The following is a 26,054-nucleotide window of genomic DNA, read 5'->3' as shown; positions in this document are numbered from 1 at the left end:
AAGATGGAAGTTGTATGAAGGTAAACAAGCAGTGGGAAATCTTCAAGAATTAGATTATTATTATTTAGATGGCAACATTTGTTGCCCTTGGAAGAAATATTTTCAAGCAAATGCTTTGTTCTTGCCAAAGACAACCATTTTGAAAGCAGTTAATCAGATTTGTAAGGAAGAACAAAAAAGGGTTCATGCCATTAAATACTTTGCCTTTCAGTAGTTGTCCAATAAAGTATATGCATTAGCTTAAGACAATGCTTTGCATATAAGTAGGCATTTTTAAAAAATGCTTCTTATATTTAATTAGATGTCTAAATCCAAATAAATTGATTAATGTGTTCCAGCAACTATTTTTTGTCTATAATTTGTATCCATTTGCTACTGGGTTAATCTTTCCCATTTGATGAATACAGTGTATTAATCACCTTTTTTAATAGTTTAATTTTTTTAGTTTTGAATTTTGACCTACAAGATTGTTAGAGTTTAGATTAACCACTATGCTCCCTATTATTGTGAATGTATTAAAACTCATCTTCAGGGAAATTATATTTGTAAATAAGCAGATTAGCCCTTCCTAAGCACTGGGGAGGTGATGATCTATTTGGTATTTGTAAACATATAGATAAACAAATCTGTATCTTTTCCTGTACTTTAAGATCCTATACATATAAGGTCCAAATTACTCATTTTAGTAATCTATGAAGTTCATTTGAAAATATTTGCAAAAATTCGTTTTATTCTTGAAACTAATGTTGGCAGTACTATTTTTATTAACCCAATTTTGATTTTATTCAAATGTTATATTAAAGATCTCCTTCCCAGTACAAAGATTTGAATTGCCTACCTTGTATGCAATCACTTGCAAACAGCCATCTGTGTGATGTGAACCTGCAAACATGACCTTCTCAAATTTGTGTCATACCACCTTTATCTAGCCACATGGTTTCCCTAATTGCCAAAAGAAGAAAATTGGTTGCTTAAAAAATACTTTACCAATTTCTTTTTCCCATCTGCTTATTAGGAGCTAAATTTATTAAAAATTTCAAAATATTTTTAAAAGAAAACTTAACAAAAGCAATGGTTGTTATGTTTTTTTTTCTTTTTAGGCAATTGCATCTTAGATACGGACATACGAAATCTTTCAGGAGGAAGACATTGGGAACTTGTTCTCATTTAGGTAGGTATTTTCTGCCCATATGCAAATCACCACGATTAGGTTTAGGGAGGAAATTATATTGCTTAGCTAGTTCTTAGCTGGATATTTGCAAATGGAATTTATATGCATGTGTATGATTAGCAGTATTATTTAATCTTTACTCTGGAGCTATGAGTGTTGGAAGAATTGTGGGCTCAGAAACAATCCTTTTCATACACAAAAAAAAAAGCCCTAGGCTCTGAGTTCAATGGTCTTTATATTCTTTCTTCTGCAGCCCTGGTTTAGTCTAACCATTCTGTAATTCATTGCTCTAAACTGAATAATGTTGAATTCAGTTGATTGTATTCTCCCAGCAGGCAAAAGTCATGTGCTGTTGTGCAGTTTAGATGATTAGTGTTGGGGCATAAATGGTTCTTCCGTTTGTTTAAACTGATGAATTCCTTGGGAGTATGATTACATACAACACTTAAAGATATAGTCACACTATATGTTACATCTAGTAATTAATCATATGCTTACATAACACTTAGTACTTCCTGTATTATACTTGATATAGTTTTATATCAGTATATCAGAATGTGTACACTCTGAAAGTCTGAAATTATAGTCTCAGATAGTCACAACTGGAAGGTACCATTTGATGCCCTCTAACACTCTTTACAACTCCTAAATCTATGATCCTATGACTTTGGCTTTTGTTGGGCTGGCCTTGTAGACAAGATTGACTAATTCTGCCTCATCATTTGATGGCTCATAAAGCAGAGACCTAGAGAGGTGAAGTAAATTATTCAGTATCACACAACTGGTGGAACCCAAGCCAGATACTCTGATTCCCAGCATAGCATTCTACTATATCATATTGCAGCTTCTTTTGAAGTTTCCCCGTGCACACACATATCATTTGAAATGTTCTGTACGTGCAAATTATATCTTCAAACTTATTTTTTCTTAGTTAAAAAGTTATTTTATGGCTAATATTATCTTGATTTCCTAAAAATACATTTTACAAAATCACTGCATTTGTCTTTGTGTTACTATCAATTTTTTATTTGTTAAATTCAACACGTATTAAATATTCATGCACACATGGCACTTCGGTAGTTGTTGGAAATAAGAAATGAAAAACAACACAGTCCTTGCCCTCAAGAAGCTTAAAATCTAGTAGGGGGCATGAAATGTACACAAATAATTACAATACAAGTCTTTTTTCTTATTTTGCGGGGGAAAGGGGTTCAGATTTGCAATTTTATTGGAATAGGGAATTACTTGTGAGGAAACTCCCTCTACTCACACACATGCTCAGCATCTCTTCAGTAATTTACTATCCTTGAGAGTTGCTTGGAGGCACTAAGAGGCTAAATGAATTGGCCAGGGTCACATGGCTGGTATGTGTCAGAGCTGAGACTCGGACTCAGATCTTCCTGCTGCCAAGGCTAGCACTTGAATACATAGGGGAGAGGTAAGTGTGGCATGAAAAAAATTTAGTAGAACAGGTTACCTCTTGTTTGGAGGAGAGCAGTATAAGGAGAAGCATCAAAGATTATAGGATATTTGAACTAGATTTTATAGGAGAAGAATTATTTAAAAAGATGGGATTGTATGTGTACATGTTGGGGTCAGAGGGAGGGAGGGATGGGGATCCATTTCAGACATGGGGGCATTTGGGGAAGAGTACAGGATAAAATCAAAGAATAGTAAATAATTCAGTTTATTGGAAACAGAAAACAGAAGGGATTAGTAATGTGAAGAAAGGCAAGTTGGAACCAGATTGTGGAGGTATTTAGTAAACCCTGAGAAGCTAACAAAGTTGTTTGGCAGAGGAAGAAGGTAGGGGGCTAAAAGTGTAAGAAAGAGGCGATGGGAACCTGAAGAAGGACAGTAGTAGCGGCATTCAAAAGGAGGTGATGGATGAGAAAGAGAGGAAAGAGAGAATCAGTAGTTCTTAGCAACTGATATGGCATGGGAAGGAAGGGGAGTGGTGAGGAAGATGAGAAAGTCAAAATTTGTTCAGGGGTCTATTCTTCCCTTAGAAGCACTTAATAGTGCAGAAGCACAAAAGGAGGTTTTCCAAGGTTGAAATTATGGGAATGGAACAATGGAATGTGAAAAGGGGTAGGGATTCAAGAGCAGAGTGGAATTCATGAACAAAATTATTTGAGCTAGAATAGCTAGATGGACCAGGAAAATTAGAGGGTTCAAAGGAACTAGGGGTCAAAGAAAGACATAGCAAGTTCAAAAGGAATGAGGATATGGAAAGTAGAAGGACAAGGCACTGACTAGTTAGAGAAAGAAATCTGAGAATTCAGTAATTTTGGGATTCATTAGTTTTGAGTGTTGCACCAGTAAATGACTGAAATGTAGTGAGGCTGGAGATCAGTAAAAATTGAAGAGGTTAGGGAACAGAGACTGAACATTCGAGTTGTCATCAATACGAATAATGAGAACATAGCACAGGAAGCATGTAAAGTGACTTGTAGGTTAGTTGGTGGCAGTGACAAAGATCAGAAGAATAGTTTAATTGAATAGTTTGAACTTTAGAGAAAAATAGGTTTTTCAGTGTTGGTAACCTAGTTAAAGTCTGAACATGGCAGTGGGAGAGTAATTCTTCCTTTTGGCACAATGAAGCAAGGGAAATAGGAGTGGTCAGCAAAGGATTCAGGTTTGGGTTAATACCAAAAAGGAGAAAGAGCGTAAGAGGGAAGAGTCTGAGAATAAAATGGAGTCTATTGTTGACAGGAGAAGAGGCGTTGCAGAAAGGGATCCGGAATTTGGAAGGGTTTGCTGAGATGGGTCATGATATTACTATAGGGAGAAGTAATGGAGAAAAAGACTTGTGTCTATTGGGATAAAAGAGATGAGAGGAGTAGGAAGATAGAGGTAAGTTTGTTAGTCACAGAAAAGGAAGAGCAGTGGGTAGGCAGTAACTCAGTTTCACAATTCTAATTAGACTGTTCATATGATGGAGCCTTCACTAATCAATCCCCCAGGTGGCTACCAGTGGTTTGATTGCAGCCAGGAGAGCCAGTGATTTGGGCTCTGGAACGGGAGCTGAATTGGTCCTATACCTTCAGGAATGGCTTCTCCAGGTAACTGACAGTTATTGATTGTACCTAGGCAGGACTAAAGGTTTTGACACCTAAGGAGGAGTATGTTTTTTTAAAAATACTGAAAAGAAGCTTTACTTAAGAGCTTTAATAACTTAAGTTATTGTGTTTGTCAACCCAGCTAATTAAAGGGCAAACCAAAATATTGAATTTTAATCAGTGCAGATATTATCACATCATTTGGATCCAGATCTATCATCTGTTCCACGTATTTTGGGGGTTTGAGTCCAAACTAGGGGTAGGCAAATTAGACAGGGTCTAGAGTACAACCTGTAATAAGATATGATAAGAGAAGTATTTTAATGTAATTCAAAAGATCTGTGATATCATCAGTGTATGGGTACTCCCTCTAGTGATGTGAGTTGTAATGCCATCTGTGCTTTAATAGATGGCTTGATGAGTCAGTGTGCTGCCCCCACAAAAAAAAAGGCAGCTGGTAGCCATCTTTCTGAGGAGCCTTGCTGAACTTAGTTAATTCCCAAATGACATTAGTTCATATTCAAAGCTGCTAACTCAGTAGGACCTGACTGAGGTTTTGTTCCCTAGCATAATGTTCAAGAACCTAGAGTCTGATATTTAATGAAGGGTCTAGATATTAATATTTGTAAATGCCTATATTTTAATACCTCCATCTCATGTATTATAGTGAAGACTCTATGTCTCCTGTAGAAAGAAACATATGGGGGAGTATAGTTTTTGAATTTTGTTTGGGGTGTTGGTATGCCTTGCTTAATCTTTGTTTAAGAATCCATGCTTTTGCCCATAAACCAACCCCTTCCCTTCAAAGATTTGGATTCAATTCCTGGTACGTACTAATATGAGAAGATTTTCTATTATTTCCCAGTTCACTTGAAACAACCACAGTGACCTGTTATGATCAGTACTGTAACCAATACTCAAATTATACAGAGTTTTGCCAGTTAAAAGAGATATTCTAATATAGAGGGGTAGCATGGTGTAGTTATTACATGAAGAACTGGCCTTGGAACCTGGAAGTCCCTGTCTCTGATGCATACTAGCTCAGTAATCCTGGGCAAGTCCCTTAACCTTTCAGTGCTCCAGGCAAATACCTAAGACTAATAAGTTACAGAGAAGGGGCTGACTGGTATTATTAGGGGAGTTTTCTCTTCTGAGAGTTCCCAATACCATTTAAATCACAGGACCAGTTCCTATCCCCAGTCCCTGTTTAAATACAGCATAAAATATATCTTAGCACCATTGAAAATTGATGGTCAAAAGGAATGGTTTTTAAAATCTTTTTTCTAAAAAATTAAGTGAATATTTTTGAACCATTAAATGATTGCTTTTAATGGCCAAAGAAAAATAAAATTATTGATATTTGAAACGTGAATTGTACACATTCACAAGGGGAGGAAATAATGATAAGATGTTCTTAAGTCTCATTAGCATTGATTATGTTTAGGAAAACTAGTTCAGGTATGAAGAATAGAGTTAAGGTTAGTAACTGTGGAGTAAAAGAGGAAAACCAAATAGTTGTATTTATGCCTTAAAAGGCATGTTGGGATTCTGACAATCATTAAGTCTTTAAGGTTTAAAAGAATTTCCATAGATTGCAGTAACATGTCTTGATGTTATGCCAAGTCAAATCTAAAATATTCTGCTCTAATACTGTTTTATTTCTTTGGAATTATGATCAATGTATACAATTGTTATCCTGCTGAAGTGTAGCTATGGAAACATGTCATGCAACAAAAAGTTGGTTAGCTAAATTAGGGAAGGGCTTTGGAAATTTGGGAAGTATTCAATTCATTCCTTAAGAATTGCTTTGTTATTTAATATATGCTGACAAGGGTCAAGTTTGCACTAACATTGCTATGTAATCCACAAAAAAGATAATAACTAAGGAAAACTCATAGTTTAATAGATTATATCTATTAGTTTCCTTGTTGTTGCTGCTTACAATCAATTTAAAAATAAAGTGTTCTTTTTTTTTCAGTAGACCTTCAGTATACCTAATATTGTTATTACATTCAAAAGTAATATAACATTTTAGTGACTTTAAGTCAGTACAAAAGAATTGAAAGTATTATGAATATCATTTTCTTTCTATCAACACAATTATCCAGTTCTTTCAGTGTCACTACTGTCCTAGCCACCAAGGCTAAAAATGAGAAAAATCATCCTTGATTCTTCCCCCTCCTTCAGCCTTACATCTGATTTGTTCTTTCCCTTATACCTACATCCCTTGGGCCCTAATTTAGGCTTTCACAACCTTTCACCTGCATTGTAATAGTAGCCACTTCACTAGTTTTCCTCTCACCAGCTTTTATCCTTTTCAATCTATTCTTTTTGTTAAAGTAATTTTCCTAATGTAAAAATATGAAAAGATCATTCTCCTGTTTATAAAGCTTCAGTGGCTTTCCATTGCCTACTTGAATAAAACATAAAATAGAGCTGGACATTTAAGGCCCCCAGTAGTCAGGCTCCAGCCTTATTTTCTGTATTACAATCAGTACATATTCTCTGATCTCAACCAACTCTTCCGAATGTCTCTTTCTATGCAGGTACTATTTTCTAGGCCTGGTACATCTCCCATCTAGGGAAATCATTTTCCTACTACTATTCTAGGTTCAGTTCAGGTGCCACTCCCTCCATGACACCTTCCTAGATTTCTGCAGCTAGAAATGATCTTTCCTTCTCTCTTCCTTATCTTCCCTTCCTCCTTCCCTCCCTTTTTCATGGAATTCTCATATATCTCCAATAAATTTAAAACTTTTCTTACTTATACCATAGTTACATGAGAACAGGTTTCATCTCCATACAAGATTATAAGCTCATTGAAGGTGGTAACTATGTCATTTTTAATATATGTGCTTTGCACATAGCAGGTATTTAATAAGTTAGTATTGCTTTGACTCAAACAAATATAAAGAAATATCTTGAGTATTTCTTGACATTTAATAATAGTTATAGCTTACAAAAAATTTGAAAGTATGCTAACTTAAAAGATAAGTTTTGTTAGATGTGCTTTTTGTGTAAATACATGTTCATCTCTTCATTTAGTAATTCATCTATTCAACAAATATTTATTACCAGTTTTTCCTCTCATTGTGAAAAGCAGCCATTTGATGGCTCAGGAATATTAGCTCCATTTTCTAGGAAAAAAAAATACTTATAATGCCACTGCTTTGATCTTTATGCTTATCAGCTGTTTCTTTGTTTATAACAAAGAAGAAAAGAAGCATTCCTGGCTCCTAATGTGATATAGAGTCTGTATGTTATTAAATATCTGTAGATATTTAGCTTGAGTACTGTTCACAGTTACCATCACAAAATATCATTAAAAAGCTGTGGCTGTTTCAAGTGGATTGGGTAATATTGAAAAATCCATTTAAGTCTACAACAGAGCAGGAAATGGTTCCATATCTGTTCAGTGAAAAAGTGCTAGTTTATGGGTGAAAGTATAGAGACCTAGTAGAGCTGGAAAGGTTTGAAAATTGCACCCTACTCTATGTTCCTGTCCTGGAACATGGAAGGCTTTTACTTAATTTGACTGACCACAAATAATACCTACAGGCTATGGACTATGAAATAATATATACATATATATTACTGGGTCATGTTATTAATAAACCATCTTTGTTGAAAGATTATAATGAGTGTTTCTCATGTAGAAATAGGAATTTGAAATTTATTCAAAATTCTGATAATTAAAGATGGCTATTATATCTACTATAAACATAAGGTCAGCAACTAATATATTATATCTAAATTCATTGATTCAGTTATATATCTGTAAATTTTATCTAGCAAATCTAACTAATGGTAGCAGTAAACATCTATCATGGCAGTCTGATACAAAAATAAAATATAATTGATCATGCTTAAACAGTAAGCCTGATAATTGTACCAATGAGAAGAGAGCAAAATACTAAAATTTAGAAGTTAAATGATCATTTTAGCTCATCTGCATGTCATAGAATTAAAGTAAAGTTGATTTCTAAATAGGATCCTACTTGGTTGAGACAAAATAAAAAGTCTACTCAAGCACTTTTTTCAGCTTTTACAAACACATAGAAATACATAAACCCAAGTCATTGTTACTTCCACACATGTCTATTTTCAAGCACTTCATATGAGGGCTTGTGGTAGATAAAGGTGGGAACTAAATGGGGCTCCTGCCATCCTCTAACTACCATTTGACTTTCCCTTCTTGCACTCGCTCCAAACCATCCACTACTTCAAACTATGTGGAGGGAGAAGAGGAGTGAAGGATGAAAAGGTAAGGTGGGAAGGTAGGGATGAGGGAGGGAAAGGTAGAAAATGGGTTTTCTTGAGGGGTTTACTCTGATAAATTGAAGAATAGAATAAAGAGTGACAGAAGAAGCTGAAGAACTCTGTGTCCTCATTTATCCTCTCTTCCTTTGCTCCAGTCTCAGATGAACAAGTGACCCTCCTTCTTTACCAAGGCTAACCCTGACACTTGTGGCCTTGATCCCATTCCTTCTGATCTCCTTGCTATATCAGTGATTCTTATCTCAATCTCTTCCTCTCTTAGCCCTTTCCTGCAAACAAACATACTCAAGTTTCTCCTATCCTTTAAAACAAACAACAACCTTCCCTTGATCCTGTCATCCCCTCAAGATGTTGTTCTGCATCTCTCTCCCCTACTCTCCCCTTCACTGCTAATCATATAGAAAGATTAGTATTCACTTGTTGCCTCCACTGCCTTGCCATCCACTTACTACTCAGTCCTTTAAAATCTGACTTCTGACTTCACTTGATTCTGAGATTGCTTTCTCCAACATCACCAAAAACTTTCTAATTGGTGAATCCAGCGGCCTTTCCTCAGTCCTCATTCTTCTTAACTGTTCTACAGCATTTGACACTCTGAGTCCTTTCTCTTTTCCCTTGGTTTTCTGTAACACTGCTTTCTTCTGGTTCTACTAGCCTGATCACACCCGGTTACCATACTGGTTTATATTGTCTTTCTTCAGAACCCTTAAGTGTGAATGTCCCCCAAGGTTCTGTCCTTACTCCTTTTCTTTAAATTTTCACCCCAATTGATCTTATTCATAGTTTCACTTATCAGCAGTATGTAGATAAATCACAAATCTCTGTATTCAGCTCCAGTCCTTACTGAAACCCCAGTTGAGCATCACCATTTGCCTGCTGTACATCTAGATATCTGAGTCATAGCTTAGTCTATTTAAGATAATTCATCTTTCCCCCTCAAACTGTCATTCTTCCCAACTTAATTCATGACATCCCTATTTCCTTGGTCACCTAGGCTTAAAATCCCAAATTTATTTTTGAACCTTTCTGCTCAGTTATTCCTCATATTCATTTTGATTCCAAGACTTTTTAGTTCCCCTTTCATGTTATCCCATATGTGAACAATGTAGTATAGGGGAAATAGCACTAAATTTGGAGTTGTATTACCTAATTTTAGCTCTGGCTCTGTTCCGTACTAGATATGTGACCACAGAAAAATCAACCAACCTCTGTAACCCTGAGTTTCCTCATCCATGACATGATACTATTAGACTAGATCATCTGTTATTTCTAATTTAGTCATGTAAGCCCTGGATTTGAACCATAAGAACATGGATCTAGAGTGTGAAGGACCTCAGAATCCATCTAGTTCAACTCACTCATTTGACACATAAAGATATATACCCAGGAAAGTTAAGAAGCTTGTCTGAGTTTACATAGGTAGAAGGTATGCTATCTCTGCAGCTTATTAACCATGTAATCTTACACAGCTCTCAACCCATTAACTGTAAAATGAGATGGACCAGAATGATATCCAAGGGCACTTCCAAGTTCTATATCTTGTGATTCCTCCCACAACCCCAGGTTAGGGGTTGCACTGGCCTACTGCAATAAATCCTTATTGCCTAGAAGTCTCTCCTTGTCTCCACCCCATCATTTACATTGCTTCCAAAATAATTTTCCTGATTAAAACTCTAAGGATCCTGTATGGATCTGACCATTTCTTCCTCTGTGGAAAAACCTTTGGTGTTTTAGGAGAGGTAGTAGACTACAATGCATAATGAGGTAATTGTCATCAGACACAATTCCTGTATTGGTTTGTTTTTATTAATTGAATTTTTTTTTTGTTATAAGGAAAGGTTTTCTGGGGGTGGGGTTTTTGGAAAGTGACAGCAATGTAAAATAAAGCATCAATAAAACATTAAAAAAAAACTTTCATTGTTTCCCTATTGCCTTTAGGAGTAAATAAAAATGCTGTACCTTGACATGTAAAGCCCTCCACCATCTAGTTCTAACCTCTCTTTCCAGACTTATTTCATATCAGTTCTACATTTCAGTTAGCTTGAACTACTAACTGATCCTCAATTTCATTCTGTACTCCCACATTTTACACATTATTATAGTCCATCTCTCATGTCTTGAATGCACTTACTCAATTTCATTTCATTTTAAGTATCGGAAGTACTACTGTGGCATTATGCCATACACTGAGAAGACAAAGACAAAAATTAAACCTTGTCTTCAAAGAGCTTGTATCTACTGGGTTTCTAGTTAATGAAGTCCTTATCTTCCTTTTAAGAAAGATCAGGTTCCACCTCCATGATGATTTCCCTTCAAATAAATTCAATCTCTCTCTGTCCTTCAGTTTCTCAAAAGCATTTTGTCAAGACCTCTCCTTTATCCCTTTCACAATTTACTTTTTGTCATGTTTATTTGTTCCCCTCTTAACCAGCTATCTTACCAAGAGGACATTCAGCACTATTTCATAGACTCTCAAACATTCAGAGTTGGGAGGAACCTCAAGAGTCCATGTGGTTGAACTGTAACCCATATGGGAACCATTCCCAACAGTTTAATCATCCAGCCTTAGCTTGAAAACTTCTCTGACCAGAAAACTACTATACCTCCCAAAACAATTCATTCCACCTTTGGGTATTACTAATCATTAGGAAGTTTTTCTTATAATGAGCCAAAATTTGCCTATTCAACTAATATCCATTGCTCCTATTTCTTACCTCTATTTAATTCTGTCTTACTAGATTTGGCTTATTGTACTAGACAATCAAAAGTCTTTTTGGATTCTGCCTTTCTTGTACAGTGTGCATGATTCCTCCAAGTTAGAGCCACTCACTGAAGCAATCTGAATAGGAGCTATTTTTGTGAAATCAAAGAGTTGTAATAAGAGGGGATTTGATTAGTTTCGCCAGTCACATTTGACAGAAGCATTTCCAGATAAAAAAATCAACAGTCACACTTGGGAGGGGAAAAGGAGAAAATCCACACAAAAGATTTGCCTGTCCAATTGAGATTTATTAAGGGGTATGCTTTACAGTGGATGGAGGCTTCAGAATGGGCTCATGAGCTCATAGATCTAAAGCTGGAAGGGGAACCTCAGAGACTATATCTAGTTCAACCACATCCTTACTTTACAGGTGAGGAAACTGAGGCTCAGGATGGTTAAATGACTTGCTTAAAGTCACATGCATTCTGAAGACTAAAGACAGGATTTGAATCCAAGCTTTGACTCTACAACCAGTGCTTTTTTACCACTTGTAAAAGGATGCTGTGAATCTTAAGTCTTCGTTCAAACAAGATGGCTTTACAGCTTTCCCCTTTTGTATGGGAAACACCCTTTCTCTAATATATTGTCTTGCTCCCAAGGGCTTTAGAGTGATGATTGGTGGAGAAGATTTCATCTATTGCTATCCCTTCCATCTATGTTCTTTGTGATCTTGGAGCATTCTAATGGTTGATGGAATGAGATACGATTGAAATACTACTCAATTCCCCAAACTATTTGACCTCTGCTAACAATGGAGAAGGAAAAGCTCATATACCTTTTCAGTAATCCCAGATGCTGTAAGATCACTTGGACCCTCATCCAACATTTAGCTATGAAATTATAATTGCAGAAACAAAGTGGGTGGGAGACAAGGGCACCTTGGTTGATTATGTAAGTGTAAGCAAAAGAGCAAAAGGTAATTGTAACCACATAAGTGTCATATTATACTAACCAGTCTATTGAACATGAGTATTCCTAGAGACTTCTATCTTTTAATTGCTTATCATTTGCCAGGGAGATGACCTTAGATTCCTCAAGAGATGCAAGAGCTCTTTGATAAAGGTGCTTACAGATTTTCTTTCAAAATTCTGTATCAGTACCAATTCACATTCTATAAGAGAAGGGGAAATAAACTTCCACTGCTGCAAGCTCCCAGCACATGTATACATTTCATAGCAAGCAATATCAATGCATTTGAATTTTCAGAGAAAGAATGACACAGTTAAAAAAATTCTAAGAAGGAAACATAATTACATATCTTAATAAAAATCACGGCAACCATGAAACAAATCATGGCAATTATACCTTAAGGGAGCTCACAACTCTCCCAGCTTCATATCTAAAAATTTGAAGAGCTTCACATTTATGCCTTCATTTAAGTCTTGTAAAAATTTAAAATATGATAGGGCCACAGAGAGATCATTGAGTTTCTCTTCCTCTCCAAGATGACATTGGCCCACTAATGACTACTCTTTGAATCTGATCATTCAACCAGTTTCTAGTTCATCTAATGACATTTTCCATAGTTCTTCATCTTTTACATAGGAAAAGATTATGTCATATTTTAATTAAATCTAGGTAAACTATATAATATTTTATTGACCTACCAGTCAAAAATCTGTAAGAATGTTAACTATGGTAGTAAGATAGCAAAATTAAAGGTATAAACTGGCATGGAGGAGACGGATTATTTCTTTTTGCAGATGATGTTGGTTTACTTAGAAAATCTCAAAGAATCATTGAAGAAAATAGGAATAGCTACTGTAAAGTGACAAATAATAGATCCACAAAATCATCAATACTTCTATATATATTAATAAAAATTAAACTACAAAGTGAATAAAATATATTAACTTACAAAGACAAGGTTTATGTAAAAAGGAGATAGTTGGAAAAGTATTGATTGTTCATGGTTAGGCTGTGCTAATGTACAAATAACTATTATTTAAACATATATAAATTTGTTGCTATACTGATCAAATTGCAAAGGAGATAACTTGATAGAACTAGACAAAATAGCCACCCAACCCCCCCAAAAAAGCAAAGTTTGGAAGAAAAAAAGTTCTAGATTCACTGAAACTCAAAATGGCTATGTGACCTGACTTTAAAATGCTTAACCATGTTTAAAAAATTAGAGAAGGGGATCAGGTACCTTTCACAACTATAGATAAGGAAGAAATTCCTAAAGAAGGAGAAAAGAGTGTCACAAAAGATAAAATAGATAACTTTGACTACATAAAATGTAAAAACACTTGCATGAATAAAATCAATGAAGACAACATTAAGGACCCTTGCCCAATATATCAACTGTTAAAAAAAAAAAGAATTTATAAATGACCACATGAAACACTATAAAATTTAATAATAATCAAGTTAGTGCCATCCCAAACAAACTGCTAAAGAATTATTTTATGAAGAGGCAGCTAGGTGGTACAGTGGACAGAATGCTAGACCTGAATTCAAATGTGTCCACACATTTGTGTGTCTTAATTTCTCTCTGTTTCCTCATCTGTAATTGGGAATAATAATAGCAAGTACCTCCCAAGATTGTTGTGATGATAAAGTGAACTAAAAGTTGTAAAGTATTTTGGAAACTTTAAAATACTGTTTAATTTCTAATTGTTGTTAGTAAAACAGGAAAAATAATAATGAAATTTAGGAGAACAAAAGGTCAAGAATCTTGTGTAAATAATAGAAAAAAAATTTGGGCCTTAGCAGTATCAGATCTCGAATTACAAAGCAGTAATCATCAAATCTGTTTGGCCCTGATTAATACATCAGTGAAACAGATTAATTACACAATGTGCAGAAGCATATTAACTCAGTAGCAAAATGTTCAATAACCCCAAAGACCCCACCTCCCGTGGTAAGGACTATTTAGCAAAAACTGTTTAAAAAAACTAGAAAGCAACCTGGCAGAAATTAGGCATAGACCAATATATCGCACCAAGTTAAGCAGCAAATGAATATATAACTTAGAAATGAAAGATGATATAGACAAATTAGAGAAACAAGGATAAACTTTTTCAGATTTTTGGATAGGAGAGTTCTTTGCCAAACAAGGGATAGGGAAGATGACAGAAGATAGGTAATTTTCATCACTCAGTATTTAAAAATCCACAAAGAAGACACCAATGTAGTTAAAAGGAAAAAAGTCTTTGTAATAAGTTCCTTTGATAAATATCTCCCAACTTGAGATGTATAAGGAATTAATTCAAATTTATAAGAATAAGAACCATTTCCCCCAAAATAAGTGGTCAAAACGATATGAAGGGGCAGTTTTCAGAGGAATAAATTTAAGCTATCAACAACCATATGAAAAAATGTTTCAAATCTCTAATAATTAGAGAAATGTAAAAGAAAGCAACTCTGAGATTCCACCTCATATTCATCAGATTGGCCAAGATGTCACCTTCCCCAAAAAGTCAATTGTTGGAGAAACTGGAAAAACAGGCACAGTAAGCCAGAGTTATGAAATGCTCTGATCATTCTGGGAAACAATTTGAAACTATCCCCTTTCCTTTCCCCCAAATCACTAAACTGTGCATGTCCTTTGGCCCAGCAATATCGATGCTAGACCTACACCAATGATATGCTGGAGCCAGTTTAAACTGGGTCACAAAAACCAGTTGCTAAATTTTGTGCGAGCATTTACATCTCAGAAACTGCCAAATGCTACAAATCAGAGCTTGATTGTTTTGTTGATTGTTAAATTAAAAATGTTAATAATGCAGATTAAACTTAGAAATGTATCATGCATACATGTTTGTTTGAGAGCCAATTGTTAAACATTTATCAGCCCATAGAGATAAAGAAGAAAAAAGACACATAGACACACAAATATTTATAGCAACTCCATTTGTTATAGTAAAGAATGGGAAACTAAGGGGAGATGTCCATCAATAGGGATGTGGCTAATTTAATTATGTGTGAATGTACTGTAATGTTATGTATCATAAGAAATGGTGAAATGGATAGTTTTTATTAAAGAGACACATGGAGACTTATAGAAACTAATAAAGAGCAAAGTGAACAGAACCAGGAGAACAAATCATAAAATAACACTACTGTAAAGAAAAAACAACTTTCAAAGACTTAAGAACTCTAATCAATGCAATCACCCACCAGGATTCCAGAAGAAGCACCTAATGACTAAAAAATAATGGTTCCACGATAGAGCATGAGATATATTTTTGGACGAGGCTAATGTGAGAATTTGTTTTGCTTAACTATGCTGTAAGCTCTTCCCCACACCCCACCTTCCATGGGGATTGATAGGAGGGAGCGTGATAAAGGATAGAGATAGGGTAGCAAAAGAAAAATAATAATAATTAGGAAGTACATAACAGATCTGCAGTTTCATGTGCTATCCTTTTTTCTTAATCTCTAGAGCAAGAGTGTGAGGTATTATGTGTAAAAGAAATTACCACCCCCACCAAATAATTATAATATGTGGAAATGCCCATTGTATTTTATGTTTAAATCCCAAATTTTTAAAAATAAAAATATTTAATGGTAAGTAACTCAAATAAAAACAATTCTGAAGTATATCACCTCAGGTAATATAAATTGGCAAACATGACAAAAGATGAGAACAGTAAATGTTGGAGAAACTGGGGGAAGATAGGCATGTAGATGCATTTCTGGTTGAGCTGTGAAGTGGTTCCACCATTCTGGATAACAATTTGGATTTATGCAGTAAAAGCAATGAAATTATCTCTTCCTTTGGGCCCAGCAATCCCACTACTAGGCATATACCAGAAGGAAGTAAAAAACAAAAATAGAAGTTCCCTTCTGCCAACATATAGCAGCACACTCTGGTAGCTAAGAACTGGTGGCAAAGTGGGTGCCTATCAATTGAAAAAATAACTGATAATATGAATATAATAGAATATTACTGTGCAGTAAGAAATGACAAATCTGAAGAATTCAGAGAAACGAAGATTTGTATAAACTGACACAGAACTAAGTCAAATGAAGAGAATAATTTGCACAATGACTACTACAATGGAAATGAAGGTATTGCTAAAAGAAAAATCAAACTGAGTAACTAAAAAACCAGTACAGGTGCTGAAGAACAGATAATGCAATATACTGCTTTACAGATACATTTTTTGGGGGGTGAAAGTGTGAATTGGTCCAACCATTCTTCAAAATAATTGGAATTAGGCAAATAAAATTACCAAAGTTACCATATCCTTTGACTCAGAGATTCTACTGCTAGCATATAATCCAAGGCACTCATAAAAAGGTTCCAGGGGCAGCTAGGCAGCATAGTGGGTAGAGCACCGGGTCTGGCGTCAAGAGGACCTGAGTTCAAATCTGTCCTCAGACACTTGACACTTACTAGCTGTGTGACCCTGGGGACCTCACTTAACCCAATTGCCTAGCAAAAAAAACAAACCAAAACAAAAAATAACAACAACAAAAAAAGGTTTCACATACACCAAAATATTTGTAAAGCAACACATTTTGTGGTAGCAAAAAAAACCCAGAAATAAAATAGATGTCCATCAATTGGGGAAACAAATTGTGGTACAAAAGTAGGAATATTATTATGCTGTAAGAAACAATTATGATGAATACAAAGAATCATGGAAGGATGTATATAAACTGATACAAATTGAAATAAGCAGGACAAGGAAAACTGTACATAATGACTATAATGTGAATGAAAACAGTAGCCACAGAACAATTAAAACTGAATGTTGTAAAAATATAGAACAGGCCCCAAAGAAGAGATATGAGAAGACATCCCTCTCCATTCCTTTATAGAGGTTGGGGTCTGAGGCATTTATTGTCAGATTTATTTCAATACTATTTAAAAACAAAATCTTGGTTATAAGGACTGGCTGTCTAAGAGGGAGTGGAGAATTCAGGGGAGGATCTAGGTAATGTCAAAATATATTAACAAAATATTTTAAGAATTATCTTACCCTTTATGGCAGAAAGACTGGGTGCTTAGGACAGCTTGCAGTATGTACTTTATTGTTTTTGATTAATTATTTTTGTCACAAGAAAGGATTCATTCAAGAGAGAGGAGATAAAATAACTAAAATAAAAGGATACCAATAAAACTTTTTTTAAAAATGTGTTTACTCTGGAATGACGTCTTCTAGATGAAGCAGTGTTGGTTTTTAGGGATCACTACTTCCTTTCCAAGTATTCACAATCTCTGTCATTATAATGTAGTCTATAACAATATAGAATTTTACTTGGATTGTAAGTCAAGCTTACTTACCTATGCTTTGTGGACTCTTTACCTGTGGGCAAGGAATATATTGCTTTTCATATTTATATGCCTACTGTATAGGCCTAATGCTTACACACAGTAGGTGCTTAATAAATGTTTCTTGAATTTAAAATATTGATCCTTTTTCTCTACTGCAAAAATTTTCCCAACCCCATGACTATGTTGTAACTCTAAAAGAAAAAATGTTTCAAGGAGCACAGCATACTTCTGAATTCACATTTTTAAAAACAGGAATAACATGTGAATAACAAGTATATTCTTCATATGATGAGTAATGATGTGTACCTGAGCAGTAGCATATTTTGCCACTTCTGAAACAGTAGTTCCTTTGCTAGCATTATGGAAGACCTTGGTTGCCTGGGATGATATAAAAGGGAATAAAGAGAAAGCTGTTTCTTCTTCTTTTCCAATAGCACATGCCTTCCACTAAAAAGGGTCTTAAGGATAAAATTAGAAATGTAGAGTAAGAGCTTTTCAATATCTCAGGTGGCTTGGGATGTGGAAAACCTGTCACTTCCTATTGCTTTTAAGGGCCATACAAAGAAGTAGTTTCAGTAGTGAGGGAAAGTACTATACTGAAGAGGCAGAAAACTGGGATCTTATTCCCAGTATTGACTGGTTATATGACCTTTAAGTAAGTCACTTTGGATTTCTCAGCTTCAGTTTTCTCATCTACAAATGAGGAGGGAACCAGATCATTTATTAAATTCCTTCAGTGTATTACATTCTCTGTGTGAAAAGACCTCATCCAATCAATTCCCCCATACAAGTTATCACTGCTATGCCAGTGAAGCAAAAGCTTGTTTTACTATGCTGGTAAGAAAGGCCTCCATTACTGGCCAGGAAATGAGAATGTATAATCTGTCCGAGGATTAGCCTAGCTAACTTTTTTTTTTTTGGTGAGCCAGTTGGGGTTAAGTGACTTGTTCAGGGTCACGCAGCTAGTGTCAAATGGCTCCAGGGCCAGTGCTCTGTCCACTGTGCCACCTAGCTGCCCCAAGCCCAGTTAAATTTTGGAAGCTTGGTCATGCCACCAGGTTTCTAGCCACATAATTTATGACTACTATTAGGTCATAGAGACATTGTGGGTACTACTGTAGAAATAGTGCCCACATAGTGTTGAAATTTTAATTTATAAATGACTTGGAAACACAAGGGAAAAAAAACAACCTTCTATGCCTATGGTGGCTTACAGGTTTTATTAGCTGGATATTCCCTTATTTAGGATGTTAATCTGTTTTTTTATTCCCTGAGTTTAAATAGGGTATCTTAAATGTTTCTATCCTGTACTTCTTTTGAATTTTTAGAAGTTTGAAATGTAAAAATTCTTTTTCAAAAGCAAATTATTCTTTAGTTTTACAGAAATTGTTTGTAGCAATATATATCTAAATTTTCAAGTTCTATTATTCCATTCTAGTCCATAATGCATATGAATACGTATACATACAAATTCATTGCTTATTATAATATTTTTCAACAAACACAATTTAACAAATATTTGTTATAAATAGATGGTTCCAAATAGAACATAACAATTCAGGCAGTCCTCAACTTATTTGATATTGCTTATTTGGTGTTTGATATTTGATATTGCATATAGCCAATTAAACCCATGTTATCAAATTACAGCAAGCATCAGTACATAGTGAATTTAGGTCACTTAGTATATTCCTAATATGTTATGCTTAAGACTCCCCCTGGCTATCAAACTGATTATGGCACCACAGCTTCTCTTTTACACTGAAATGTCTCAGCAGCATTATATTCTGTAGACTTTGGGCCTGTTGGCTCAAGTGGCAGAGGAAGGAGGAAGGGGGTAAAAGTAAGCTGAATTAAATGAGTCAAATAGAGATTTATTGAGGGTATTGACGAAAGGAAGATGATCCTATAATGTTTTGTGTTTTTGATGTTGGGAAATTATCTCTAAAGGCAATTCTAAAAAAGACATTAAAATGTTTTGAACAATGGTATCATTTGAATAATTATCACCTCCCAAGGGAGAATTTAGAGTTAAAAATTTTTATATATTTGTTTTAAAAAAATCCTTGTCATTTCATTACTTTATAGCCACACGTTTAATTATTTAAAATGATTGATAAAAGAAAAATACTCTTCTAGTGAGAGTTACAATTCATTGTGGGAAGACCAAGTGCATCACTTGAGAAATATTAACATTAGATTTTTGTGGACTCAAAGATCAAACTCAGTGTTGTGGGATATTATGTTTGGCTACCATTTAAACTCAAATCTTGAGACTTGTGAAGCCAAAAAGTAATGATGAATATCACAGGATGAAAATTTCAGAGTAAATAAGGATTATTCTATGCATTTTAGAGATAAGTATGCTTGTATAACATTTGAGTACAGCCAGAGGGTAACTCAAGAAATCTGTCCCTGAAACTATATAACTAACAGTGTAGCACTTATGCTTTCCTATAGGAAAATTAACAGTTTTTTAAAAAAATAATGTCAAAGTGGACATTAAATTCACAAAAAAAGTGAAGGCCCTCTTCTAAAATCCTCAAAGATGCTTATTCAAGAATAAATAAATCCTTCCTCCACATCTGAATGTGGTGACTCTGCTCATTGCTCTTTCACATTCTCATTTACTGCTTTTGATACTATAATTCAAATTCGATTCAGCCAAACATTATGTACCTACTATGTGGGAAGTACTGTACTGGGTGCTGGGAATATAAGCATAAGATAGAGAACTGGCTGTTAAAGATTGCAAGATTGAGAACTAGAGGAGATGTTGAAGATCTAATTCAAATCCTTGTCTTACATGAAGAAACCAAGGTCCACAAAAGTTATGGCTTGCCCATGATCAAGAGTTTTAAATATATTAAATGCATTTTATGTGCTTAGTTACCATTTTGAGTTATATATACTTTTTGTGTATAGGGTATTTTTAAAATTGGGTGAGTTTGATAAAAGGTTGGGTAGCAGGCTTCAATTAGATACAATCCTTTTTTGTACCATTTTGATGGGAAAATTAGATTTGACATAATTTTTAACTTCTATTACCTTTTCTAAGAACCTAAATGACAAAAAGACTACCTGTATTTATTTGAAAAGTGTTATTTATATACTTACGTGAATGTGCTATATTAAATGGGACTTGTTGGGTTTTTTTAAGAGTACACTAATATTTGGGACTTTAACCAAAGCTAGATAGTAAAAAGTATTTCATGCAACCAGAAGTCAAGTTTCAAAAGCAAAAAAAAATATTATGGAGAGGGAAAGGTAGTAATTGTCTAGTGTTGACAAAGACCTCCATTTCCTCTCAATTATATCAAGGGATAAAACAATGTGGTGATTTTGCTACCTTCTCCTACCTCCATTTAGTTGAGTAATTGTGTCTATATAGATCTGACCAGATAATAAAATAATGTTTGGTGACTGGATAATATTCCTTGAGACTAGACTGTCTATGTGATGTACATCCTGAATGTGACATGGATGTTACTGACTAGTGTTTGTACCCTCAAACCAAAGAGCTAAATAATGTCAAAATTCAGAAAAAATGGTAAAGGCCCAATATTAAAATTTGATTTAAAATAAGATGATGTCCCTTCATTTCTCCCCATTCCAAACCTACCCATTTTCTCCTCCAATTTGTCCTCTTTTACTTTTCAATCAACAAGTAATTTCTTGACTTCATACTATATGGATACTCTAAGAATATACTTTCCTTGATTCCAAATTTCACAAATATGCTAGTCAGATAGTACTTAAAGAACAGCTACACTTAACTCCATCACATTTCAACTTTATTATTTCTCAGTTTCCTTCAATTCCAAAAATAGTTGGAATGTATGCAGTTGTCCCTATAACACATCCAACATACTGTTTCCCTTAAATATTGCCATCTAGTGTCAAAAGCTAGTAACTTCAGAGTTGTGCATAAACAAAAGTGTCCAGCTCAATTCAAAGATCCCATAATTTCATCTGGTGTAGGTACACTCCTTTCACCAATGCATTTCATTACCCCTTCATGCCTTAGTGGAAAGACTTCATTTGTGATTCATTTTTGCTGTGACCAAAAAAAAAAAAGTCATCAGTTGGGGTCCAACCTTCTGTTGAAATGGGTCTTCAAGCCAGTGGGTTGGTCAACAGGACTATTTGCAAAACCTTTTGTAGGCTTTGTGGGACCTGCCAAACATTATGTTCTGCTTCCATAGCCTTCAAGAACCAGGGTCATCTCCATGCCAGAATGAGATATCAGGGTGGGACTTTAATGGAAGAAATAATTGCAGGGAAGCCAAAAATCCATTTTTACCATTGCTTTCTGCTGTAGTGTCCAGGAATACAATTTGGTGAAAAGTGAGACTTATCTGCATAAGACATGGTCCCAGCTTCCAAAAATCTTATACATTGATACAATAAAGGAGGCAGATTCATACATAATACGTTAATATAACTAGAAAATGAATATTAGAAGTGTGTAATTATAGCAACCATATATCAGATTTCCAAGATAGTTGTAACTTATAGAGTCAAACTCTCTGGAGTTAGAAGAGGTCTTAGAAATCATCTAGACTAAACTTCTTCCTTGAAGAAACTGAGGTCAAGAAAGGATAGATGACTTAACCAAGATCACCCAGGTAGTAAGACAAATAACCAGGAGCTAGAATATTCTGTCTCATTGTTCCTATAAATTACTACAATGCCCTAGATAGTCCAGTTGTTTGGTTGGTAACTAGTAACAATGAATCAAGTCAGTGTTACAGTAAAACACTGATATTACAAAAGCCTGAGAACCACAAAAATTAGAGAATCAAATACTGAAGAAGTATCACAATTGCTCATGAAAATCATGCATAGTAGCCAGTAAGTATTCTGTAAGTCTATACCTATGTACATAGCTATGTTTGTAGCTAATAGTGGGTCCACTTTTGGTGTGGCCATTAGACACAATGTTTCTAATGGTTCTAGTCCCAAAGATTGACCATTGTCTTGAGATTAGTATAAAAACTCCAGCAACTAAGGCCACAAAGCAAAGGTAATAATGGTGGTGAATATTTCCAAGGGATCTTGTGGGTAGTTCCTCTTTCTATAATTAGAAATTGCTTAAAACGTGCTTGAAATTATTTAATTACAAACTTTTATTTTAGGTCAAAAGTAGTGCTGTAGTCAAAGGGAGTGTACTTTTAATGCGTTTTTGCAGAACAAAAACCAAAATAACACATTAACATTTTATACCCACTATGGTAACATACTTGCCAACACTTCATATATTCAAAAAGCAATCTGTTTGTTGTTAGCTCTGTAGTTTCCAGTATTTGGATGAAAAATATCTTTTTAAAAGACTATTCCCTGAAGACGAAACATTGCAAAGAAAACAGTAAATGTGTGTGTGTATAAAAACTTTTAAAGAGATAAATTCAGATGTTTAGATTGTACTTCTTTGCTAATTTCAAAGATTCTAGCCTAAATTTTCATCTATAAGAACAAAGTACTAAATGTGTGTGGCAAATGTGCTCAGATTTACACACTGTAAAGGTAACTTTTGCAACAGTAGGAAGGTTAGACTACAGAATGGATAGACTAGAAGTGGGGCAGCTAGGTGGCACAGTGAATGGAGCACTAGACCTGGAGTCAGAAAGACGAGTTCAAATGTGACCTCAGATACTTACTAGCTGTGTGACCCTAGGCAGGTCATTGTTTGCCTTCAGTTCCTCATCTGTAAAACGAGCTGGAGAAGAAAATGATAAACTACTCCAGTACCTTTGCCAAGAAAACTCTAAATGGGGTCATGGAGAGTTGGACACAAACTGAAATGACTTAGGACTAGAAGCAGGATGACCAATGAGTAGACTCCTTCATAGTCTGGTTTCCATCCTACCTTTCCAGACTTCCACAATCCAGGGTCCAGCCATACTGGCCTACTCTCTGTTTCATGAACTCAATATTTCATCCTGTTTCTGTGGCTTCAACACAGGCTGTCCCATCCTTACCCCACCTCCATTCTTAGAATGTATATTTCCCTTACCCCCACTACTTAGAATCCTTACCTTCTTCCTTCATGGCTCCAAGTGACAGCTTTTATGAGAATCCTTTCCTAATCCTCATAGCTATTAGAACTCTTCCTCAAATTATATTCATTTATCCTCTCAGAATGTAAACTTGAGGCCAGGCATTGTTTCTTCTTTTTTAATTATTCATTTGCTATCCTGAACAAAGCATTAATAAATGTGTGCTGAATTACAATATAGCTGGCAAGAAGAGATGAGAAGCAGAACTTTGGTGTTTGCAGTAGGCATTTAATGGTGGGGACAGATGTGAAATATGTCATAGGAAGAATCCATGGGGCTTGGCAATAAGTTGGCTGTGAGGAGTAAAGGAGAAGGAATATTCAAAGATAACTATAGATTTGAGCCTGGATGACAAAGAGAACGCTACTGCCATCCACAGAAATACAAAAGTAGAAGAGTAGATTTTGGGAAGAAAATAACAAATTCCATTTTGGACGTGTTGAGTTGGAGGTACCAGTGAGACAGCAAGGTAGAAATGTCCAGCAAGGATTTTGAAATATCCCTGGAATTCTGGACAGAAGTTGAGGGTGCAGAGAGGAATTTGGAAGGGGTATGTATGAAACCAATGCCAAATAGAGGGCCAACCTTGGAATCAGGAATACCTGGGTCCAAGTGCTGCCTCTGACAAATACTGGTTTTGTAACTGCTTATTACTTGGACTCATTTGACCTACTTGAGCTTCAGTTTCTTTATCTGTGAAAAGAAGGGCTTGGACCAGATGCCATCTGAGGTCTCTTTAAGCTCTAGACCTATAATAGAATCCTCTCACCGGAAGCAAGTCACCTAGTCTCTCACTGTCCCAGACAACTCTTTAAGACTATAAATTCAAGAACAATTGTGGAACTGCACTGGTAGTTTCCTCGTTTAGAGTTTCTTCCCTACACCATTGCAGTCACAGCTATGAACCCCCTTCAGTGGATAATGATTCTGTGGTATATCCATACATTTTTTGGAGTTATTTTTAAATGTGACTTTTTAGTATTTTAATAAAACTTTCCATATAAACATAAACCAAAACAAAAAAAAACCTTTCTTAGACTGTGTATTTCAATTTTCAGAAAATGTGGTTATATTATAATTAGTGTATAAACATATGTTATATATTATGTACATTGTAATGTATGCATAAATTATATAACATAATAATGATTATTATAGAATGATTAAGTTGTGTGGGACTCTAGAAGATAAATCCGTGTGGGCTGGCAGAGTAAGGGAAGGCTTCATGGATGTTTTGAGATGACTAAGCCTCAAAAGATGAATAGGATTTAGATAGGAAACAGGAGAAGGGAGGGTATATTAGGCAGGGGAATCACATGAATAATGGCACAGATTCAGGGAAATAGTATTTGCTTTGACAGTGAAGACACCAGCCCAATAATTATGAAGGATACATATCAAGGAGTAGGGGTGTAGAAAAGGAAGGTCTTGGACTGGCAGAAAAGATTCATAATATGGAGGAGGGCCTTGAGAGAATGTAAGACTTGATGGGGTAGGAAATTGGAGACTATGTACAAGATGTTTAAGGAAGAGAATATGGTGTAAATTGTCTGAAAGGATTAATCTGGCAGTGGTGTGCAAGAATACATTAGGAAGAACCTAAAGGCAGCAAGGTCAACTAGGATAATTTTGCAGTAATTCCAGGGTTAAAGATGAGGACAGAAACAAACATTCTGAAGGAAAAAAAAATTACATAACTGGGCTAATTAAAAGTGCATAGGAGACCTGAAAATATATAGGTTAATAAATGATAGATAAGAGAGTTAAAATGGATAGATGGATAGATAATTTGTTAAGCACTATGTGCCAGGCACTATGCTAAGCACTAAGAATATAAATACAAGCAGAAAGTTCTTCCCTCAAGGAGCTTACATTCTAATGATGAAGACAATACATGAAAGGGGTAAAAAATTGCAAGACCTCAAGTAACTGGGAAAATAAGAGATTTATCAGTGTCAGAGAGATGTTGGAAGAAGAAGGCATTTTTTTGAAAAAACATTTGAAGGTACATAAAATCATTGCCAAGACTGGAGCTACAGAGGATTCCACAGTAGGACCAAGCAGAAGGAAGCAGGGTTGTTGACAAGAGCAGCAGAAAACATTTTGCATTTTTTCTAGTTCTTTGAGTTACAGGTGAGGAAATTGAAGTTTGTGTTTCTAGGGTTACACAATAAATAATTGTCAGAGAATGGGAGAAATTGTTATCTCTTTTGGGAGGCAAAGGATATGTCTGAGACTGGGCTAATAAAGTCATATTTGTGAGATTCATCCTGAAGGAGGTGTAAGGGTAGATGATAAATTAGATTTTGATCATGTTGAGTTTAAAGTGATATCCCAACATTTTCTTTTTATCTGCCCCTCCTGCACTTCCCAAGTTGGTCCCTGTTTACCCTAACACATAAATGGCACTTGCCTTCCATGTTCAAATTGAGTACAAGGAGACGTAAAAGAGAATGGTATCCACCTAATTGTTTGTGTCTTTGTTTGCCAT

The 26,054-nt window shown here is 35.2% G+C and overlaps 1 protein-coding gene across 23 annotated transcripts in view; it reads left to right on the top strand.

The window, feature by feature from the left end:
* NPY5R (neuropeptide Y receptor Y5) overlaps positions 1–26,054 on the top strand; it is a 182,801-nt gene that overhangs the window by 4,785 nt on the left and 151,962 nt on the right. For 18 of the 23 annotated variants that reach the window (XR_013484200.1, XR_013484199.1, XR_002321213.2 and 15 more), the window contains 2 exons: positions 1,101–1,171; positions 4,138–4,236. The gene's annotated coding sequence lies outside the window, so the exon portion shown is untranslated. Of the gene's footprint in view, positions 1–1,100; positions 1,172–4,137; positions 4,237–7,171; positions 8,498–26,054 lie in introns of those variants that run through there. The other 5 variants (XM_078148976.1, XM_078148975.1, XM_078148973.1 and 2 more) reach the window with 2 other exon arrangements.

This window comes from Phascolarctos cinereus, unplaced genomic scaffold (assembly GCF_003287225.1).
Source record: "Phascolarctos cinereus isolate Bilbo 61053 unplaced genomic scaffold, phaCin_HiC Scaffold_9;HRSCAF=440, whole genome shotgun sequence".
Classification (NCBI taxonomy): domain Eukaryota; kingdom Metazoa; phylum Chordata; class Mammalia; order Diprotodontia; family Phascolarctidae; genus Phascolarctos; species Phascolarctos cinereus.
This window is presented reverse-complemented; position numbering and strand designations above follow the sequence as displayed.